Source organism: Nelumbo nucifera, chromosome 3 (genome assembly GCF_055504915.1).
Source record: "Nelumbo nucifera cultivar China Antique chromosome 3, China Antique-T2T, whole genome shotgun sequence".
NCBI classification, from domain to species: Eukaryota; Viridiplantae; Streptophyta; class Magnoliopsida; order Proteales; family Nelumbonaceae; genus Nelumbo; species Nelumbo nucifera.
The window spans coordinates 93,420,951-93,429,300 of record NC_142651.1 but is presented as its reverse complement, the minus strand read 5'-3'; positions in this window follow the sequence as shown (position 1 = coordinate 93,429,300).

The window sequence follows — 8,350 nt, the reverse complement described above, 5'->3', positions numbered from 1 at the left end:
CAAATTTACTTTTACTTCGTATTGACTATTGAGACATGCTTCTGGCTTGATAAAGGTCAAGCTGAAGCTCAGGTTTGAACATTTTCTATTGATAAATAATAAAGTTCCACCCAACCCTACTACGCAAATAAGTCTAAACATTAGCCTTAAAAAAATAGAAAAATTATGTCTTCAAGTATGACATTGGAAAAAAAAAATAAAAAGTTGTAAGCAATCAATTCCTAAGAACCTATGCGGTTAATAATCAGGTGGTATTCATCAAAATTCGCCAGTAGTTTTGATTGATCAAAGTTCTTCCCGTATCATACCTTTTCAGCATCATGGATTTACCAAAACGCTTTATAAAAACTATAGAAACTTGTAAATCAATAAGCCGAGATCAGATTTTATTTAGTGGATTTATAATAATCATACCTTGGTCTGCACCAATGTTTTCAATCCGTCATTGATTTGGCCAGTGAGACCAAAGACACAATGACCGGGTACAAACTCATGGGTCAACCTCCTGCTATTTTACAAAAAAAACTATTAACACCCATCAATCCGTAGGGTTGAACTATTGATCTGTCGAATCCATTCAATAGATTACAGGTTTTTAGTATTATTTTAATTTTTTGATATTTTTAACAAAGATGACAACACAGGATGACCCATTGACCCAGAATGAAAAGCGGTTCAACCTTCGGGTCTAATTTTAAAACACTGGTCTTACTATGTTTAGATGCCAGGGACTCGCCAAAAGTCATAGTCCTGAGGATGATGTTATATCAGTACAAGGTTTAAAAAATAGACATGTATCAGTTCATATTGGTTAATACGTATTGTATCGGAAAATTTTCAATATGCCCTTATAGAAGATGTATCAGTGTTTTGACCAATTTAGGAGAGTGGATGGACCTTAAACCGAATTTAAAAAAAAAAAAGAAATCAAGACGTATCGATATTTTTAATCTTGCATATTATTAACTTTCAAACTAAGAAGTCAACTTCGATTAATAAGGTGAAGCCAGATAGAGGAATAGAATCAATTAAATGTAATTAAATAAGGTGACAGCTCTAATTGCTGTCACAATGAAGAACATAAACCGTTTTATTTTTATGTGCATCAAACACAACCATCCATGGTCACATGATAGAACAAGGATACAACTACGTAGTGTTCATGTGTCTATTAGCTGTATTATCCAAATACTACCTTCAATAAATGCTTGAGAGCAGGATGCGGCACAAATTGATCTCTTCTGAGTTGAGATTTTGGTCTCCCTCCACTTTGTTTCATGGCCTAGAGTGGATGACTTGAGTTGGAAATAAGGCAAAGGCTTACAAATTAAAATTTTATACAAAAATCCCTGAAGTTATATTTACGAAAACCTAGAAAAATGAAAAGTCCATAAATATATAGGCCCCATTGGTATTTAGTTTTTACGTACATGAGTTTATGTGGGCAAGTGTGTCCAAGGCTTTAGTTACTTGACCGTCTCCAGGGTAAAGCAATTTACCTGTCCTCCACGAGGGTATATAATTGATACTCTCCCAAGAAAATCACATTTTATAGGACCTAATATAACATCATATAAATGCGGGTTCGTGATTAATTACCTGATTTACCAATTTACTCCTCACAAGCATTAGCAAACAGATTTAAATGACACTCAAACTAAAAGTAAAAGCAGAGGTTAAGAGAAATAAGCACAGAAAAAACATACAAATTTATGTGATTCAGCTTATAGTCTATATCCACGGGTGAAGGAGGAACAAAAATCCACTATGTAGCTGATAATAATAGAGAAGAAATATAGAATTGTTCATTCACAGAAAATTCTAAGCCCAAATACATCTAATGTCTCACTCTTCTCTCACAATACCAAGACTCTGTTTACAAGAGAGGAAACCCTTGAAATAAAAAACTCTTTGTATTCGGTTCGGACCTATAAGATGAATATGGATAGAGTCTATACTGCCACGAGGGTTGCGCCCCCACACCCCCAATGGTGATTTGTGGTGGATTACGGGCTTGGACCGCTAGACCCAAGCCCTACGCTTCCACCACAAACCACTATTAAATTTTGCCTTCGGGTTTTTTTCAAATTAATTCGGAGCGTATTCATAAAGCGGGTTGCCACAAAGAATTTATAGCACAAACATAATAGAGCAATTGAGAAACTGAGTTCGGCTTCGATCAGTACAAGCATACGCTCACACCGTCCCAATAGCCTCTTGCAATCATGCATTAGGAATATCTTCCCATAAAATAAAGTAAACAAGTATGGATATATTCTCAATGCAAAACTGTAAAGGCACAGACATTGCCCTGGCCGAAACAGAGAAATCAACTTTCTAGTAAAATTAATTTTGATAAATTTTTGAAACAGTTCAATCAATGCAGCTCAATTAACACTAAAACCCTCCCAAACTGACCCTTCATGAAAGAGAAAATAGATTATGAGCCCCACGTAGGAGGACAATTAATTAGCAAGTGGGTCATTATATGGACGATTAATACATCAAATGACCATGTATAGAAGGAATATTTTGACTAGCAAGCAGAATTATCACAATAAACAAATTCTTGGTCACATGGCTATATAGCTTATCACATGTTTCAAGGATAGAACATTAATTGGGCTGAAAATCAGCTTTAGAATATATATAAGCCCTCTACCTCTAGCACACTGTATCCAAGAATCCAATATACATGGTTTTTAAAATCGGATTGGACGGGATGGTTGGATTGGAAATATCGGGAATCGATTAGGTGACGATTCTGTTTTACCTCAAAATCAGAATTTCACTAAAAATTATTGATTTGGTTAGTAAATTATTAATTCGGGTGGTTAAATAGTTTGAACCATTCAATGTTTTAGTCATTTTTTATTTGTTATTATTTTTTGTTAGAATGAACTGTTCAAACGGTTAGAATGGTCAGATCATTCGACCCGAGAATCAAACCCTTAATCGATTCTTGTCCGTTTCGATTTTAAAAACCTTGACAATATATACTTGCAATGGATAGTTGTTTTAATTTCATGGAGCTGCCATTGTCGAAGATGGATTTGGCCAACAGCAATCTCTATTTGTCGATATATATTTTTGATATAAAAGGGTCTGGTATTTAGATGATCCGTCAAGGTTTGTTAGTCCTCCCAAGGCTTGTCATTTGTGGCAGTAAACTTGTCTCCTTGAGTCCTTTCTCTTCTGCCAGAATAGTCTTCATCACCCTTACAGAAGTCAGAAACAAACTTGCTGAATCCATTTTGTACAATAGCAACGAAATCTCACTTTTGGGTTTCACAGTCTTGGACACGTTGATCGAAGGAAGATCGGAAATGAAGCTAGTTCTGTTTCAAGCTTAAAGATGGGCATGGGACGTTGTGTGGTGCTCTGGGTCATTGGGTTGAATTGCATATTGAGCTTGGGATCTGGGGCGACTCTGGTGCGTGATGAAGGTATAATTAAGATACATTAATTTCAGTAGTTGATCACTTCTAGACTTCTAGTGCTGTTCATGTCATCAGGTCGGTCTGTTGCTTAAGCAGTTTGGTTGGTTAGTATTGATATTTTCTCAATTAATTTTTTTCTTCTATGAACGCAGTGGATGCGCTGCGTCGGATAGCAAAGACGTTGAAGAAGACAAATTGGGATTTCGACGTGGATCCGTGCAGTGGCCAATCTGGATGGACGACACTTGACTCCGCAAAGGGATTTGAGAATGCCGTCATTTGCGATTGCTCCTTCGCCAACAACACCCTCTGTCATGTCACCGGCATGTATATATATATATATATATATATATATGAAGTAGTCAATGTTCCTTCCTGCTCTTTTTTAAGCTAAAATCCATGCGAATGTTCTGCTTCTGATTTATTGGCTTCTAATTTTATTGGCATAGTGGTGTAATTTTAGGGCTGTAAATGGATCGGATCAGATTCGGATATGTCAGATTTTTAAAAACATGATTTGAATTTGAATTCAAATGTATTATTGGATATTTGATTCGAATCTGATTTGATTAGAATTATATTTATATCACATAATATATATAATTATATAAATAATATATAAATATATAATATTTCATAATTAACGGATTGGATCAGGTCAAATGGATCAGATTAGCCAATATCCAAATTAGATTCATTAAGTTAATGATCAGCTTTTTCAATCCGATCCAATTTGTTAAGATTAAGAAGAATATCCAAATTCGCTTTTTAATGGATCAGTATTGGATTCGAATCGAATCTCATCCAACTTATTTGCAGCCCTATGTAACTTAAACGGATAAAAGGTCGGATTGGGTTTGGTCTGGCTGAAGTTCGGATTGGGGCTAGGGTTGAAAAAATGAACCAGACATTTGTTAAGGTGGGTGGTTTGACACGGCTGTGTTTGGTTGAGATGCTTCTTCAACCATTAAAAGTTTAAAACTGCTATATAACACCCATCGTTAATTATGCGTTCTCTGCAATAACAAATGACATGGCTAGTTCACGGGTCAGGTTACATGAAATTGAAATCGAAACCGATCCTATGTTAAGCAAAACCGACCTAATCGGTTTGAGTCGATTTGGATTGGTTTGGGTCGGTTTTGGCTCTACTTAGTGGTGACTTAGTTGCTGTACAACCTAACTTAAAGTTAGGTTGTAATTAGGATAAAGACAAATTAGTTAAGTAGGAACTAAGTAGGTTGTAACTACTAACTAGGAACTAACTACTAAGCTGGTTCGGTTCAGGTTGGTTTCGGTTTTCAAATATGAAAACCAAAATCGAACCGAATCATCGGTTTGTGATTTTTTATAACCCGAAACCGACTGGTACTAAAGAAAACCCGGCCGACTCGGGTTGGGTCAGTCCGAATTAGTCGGTTTGGTCAGATTGGGTCTTCTTATGAACAGTCATACCATAAACAAACCACACCAAACAGTTTTTTTTTTTTTTTCACCACTGGGGTCTAAATGTTGATGAATCGTTGATGTAGCAACATCCAAACCTCAAAATGGAATTGAAACACAACCAAACATCACCAATAACTTTTTATTTTATTTCAAACCAACCGTAGTGTAAGGATATATCTGTGCCTACCTTTCCACATGGGGTGGGTTTTCTTTTATAGAAAAATGGATTTTTGGGTAGGGACAGGTTTTGGGATTTTACTATATGGGTATAAGGTGCCATATTAGGCTAAATCAAATCCTCCCTGACCTGCATATCATTGGAAGGCAATATGAACTTATGTATTAGGTGTTAAACTTAATAATAATTTGAATTTTATGTAAAGGATAATTGATAGTTTATGTTTTTTCTACATGTTTTAATCAAATAATTGGAAGTTCTGATGTTGGCTCATGTTATTTTACACATTTATTGCTTATATATAACAGTGAAAAGTAGGAAACTAGATGTGGGTTTGGAATTCAATCCACCCATCCTCAAATGCCAGAAGGTAGGGTTGGGGAGGGTTTATTTTCATGGGAAGGATTTGGATTCTGAAAATCCATCCCACTATAGGTTTTGGAGAGGGTAGGGGTTATGAGGTCTTGGGAGATGAATCGAGTCTAGAATTTACAAAACCCTCCCCATTGCCATCTCTATTTATCACCTCACTCCTCTGTTAATGTGTGAGATTTTTGTTATATTATACAATAATTTCCTTATAATAAGCATATGAAAGATCATATATTATTTATGCTTGCATGGTTCCAACTCAATTTCTTTATTTGGGGTGGGGGTGGGGGTGGGGGTGTTTTTGATTAGGGTTGTGTTTAGTACCATTTGTTTATACATGAAATATTTCAGGTCGATCAATACAAACTGGTGAGAAGTATGGGGTTGGGGAAATATGGTTTGGGGGATCAGCTACCCTATGTTGTGTAGCCCTATGGAGACAAAAAGGGATTATTACTTATATATACATAGTACATTTAGGAAACTACTTCTATATATCATGTATTTTCAAAAGCTACTTATATGTAGACCTTTCAAAGGTTAAGAGATAAAATTTAAAAGACAAATCAAAACAAATTCTACAGCAGGTTGTTAAGATTCAAAGAAAGATTCATCTAAACTTAGGTTGTATGGGAACTGGTGATGGGAAAAATTCTCTCAAAAAAAAAATTAAAAGACAAAAAATACCATGAACTGTTTGTTAAATTTTCAAAACATGTCATGTTCATTCTCTTCTTCTTCTTTTTCAATGCTGCAAACACCACTGAAACTTTTACTTAACATAGTCTCAACACCACAATCGCCTTCCACTTCATCAATGCTTGCCAATCTCTTGTGTCTTAGACTCAGTGCTCCTCCTGGCCAGCCAAATCCCTAAACCCCATAATTTCATCTATAACTCCCTCATTAGAACCTTCTCTTGTATCTTAGACTTGGAGCTTCTCCTGGCCAGACAAATCCCCACACCCCATGTTTTCATCTGCAACTCCCTTATTAGAACTTTCTCTTACAAGCATTCACCCCAAAGGCCCAAACTTCCATTTTTGTTGATGTCCATATGCTGATTGTTGAGAGCCTCTTGTTTCCCACAATAACTTCACCTTAACACTGAAATCCCTTTCTGACCTCAAACACCTCAAAAGAGGGATAGGCCATCCATACTTTAAGCCATTTCAATGAAATCTATGATCAGAATTCATGGTTGAACCTCTACTCAGCATACTGATATGGATACATGTCAGGGTGTTTCATGCCCTGCCATTGACTAGGTTTTACTATTTAGAGGTCCTTTGTAGCAGAGATCCAATGGAGATCGGGGGGTTTTACTATATTTGAAGGTTTAGACCAAAACAAATAGGCCCTGTTCTCAAAAAACAAAACGCATATTTACATAGAGTCCTATTTAAGTAGGGGTAAAAATGGGATTAAAAAATTAATGACCATATGAAACGGCCTTAAAAGTTTTATTAAGAGCCTGTTTGTGTTCAAATGGAATGGCTTACTCCGATTCCAATCATTTGGTTGGTTAGAATTGGAATCTAATTCTTATTTCTAGTAGAATGATATTCCTCCATTTGAATGAATGGCCATTCCCTTTAGGGGTGTCCACGGTTCAGTTAACCGAACCATAATCAAAATTTTCAAAATGAATTGGTCTTATTGGTTTTTCGAATTCTCTAAACCGAAACTTAACTGATATCACAGGTTAACCAGTTGATCGGTTTTGGTTTTTGACCGGTTCGGTTCTTAGACTTTTTGTTTTTTATATTTATAATATATATTATATAAATATATGTATAATATTATATTATAAATAATAAATTATATATAATATATTATAATTTTTATAAAAATATATAATATATTTATAAATAAATTATTATAAATATAATATATGTATATATTAATATATATAATGCATATATATTTATATATAATATATAGAAAATATGCGACATATATTAAAAATGTATATATAATATACATATAAATCTATATACTGGTCGGTTCGGTTAATTGCTAGTTATTTTCTAGGTTAACCGAAAACTGAACTGGTCCTTTGGTTTTTCAAAAATACTGAACTGATTAGATTGGTTAACCACATTTTTCGGTTCGGTTACTCGATTTTTCGGTTTTTATGGACACCCCTAATTCCCTCCCCCTCCCTTTTGAGTAATGTTTTAGAAACCAACTTGGAACTAGAATTGCTTTGGTCACTGGTTTCCAAGTTAATGGTTTGACTGTCTAGTCTAAATAAAAAGTAAAAAAAAAAATAATGAAAACAAAAAATGGCTAAAATTGTTATTTAGGTTGAATGGTCAGTGGTTCAACCGCCTAGGTCAGTGGGTCATTGACCAGGTCAACAGTTTTGGCCAAAAAGCAGTTTAGGGGTGAAGTGAGACCAATTGCCTGATTGGTTTTTGGGCCAAATGTCTGATCATTTGGGCAATGACAACTCGAAAACCATGCTTGGGAATGAGAATCCATTCCAACCAATTCTGATTTTGATTTCAATTCAAGCCTGAACCAAACGGGTAGGGAAATAGACTATTTCAATTTTGATTCCGACTAAAATGAAAATGAGCTGTATTTTCTCAAATAATTGTAGGCATTTAATTGACATTTTAGGTAAAACTAATCAACCTAAAACGTTTCATGTGAAAACAGAAATCATAACAAATACAACCCTAATTTTGCTTGTTGAGGGCCACCAGCTGCCACGGGTGGGGATTAAAAGAATAATTGAGGTCAATATTCTTTTGATCGAAAAGACAGATAGGATAAGAGGGACCAACAGTGTTGGAACTGTCTCAGCATGACACGTTATAACGTTAACCCATTAATGCCTTTGTCTTTTTATCCGTGACCCGTGAATTAGAGGCAAAAATAGTTGGGCCTCCGGGTCAGTTAT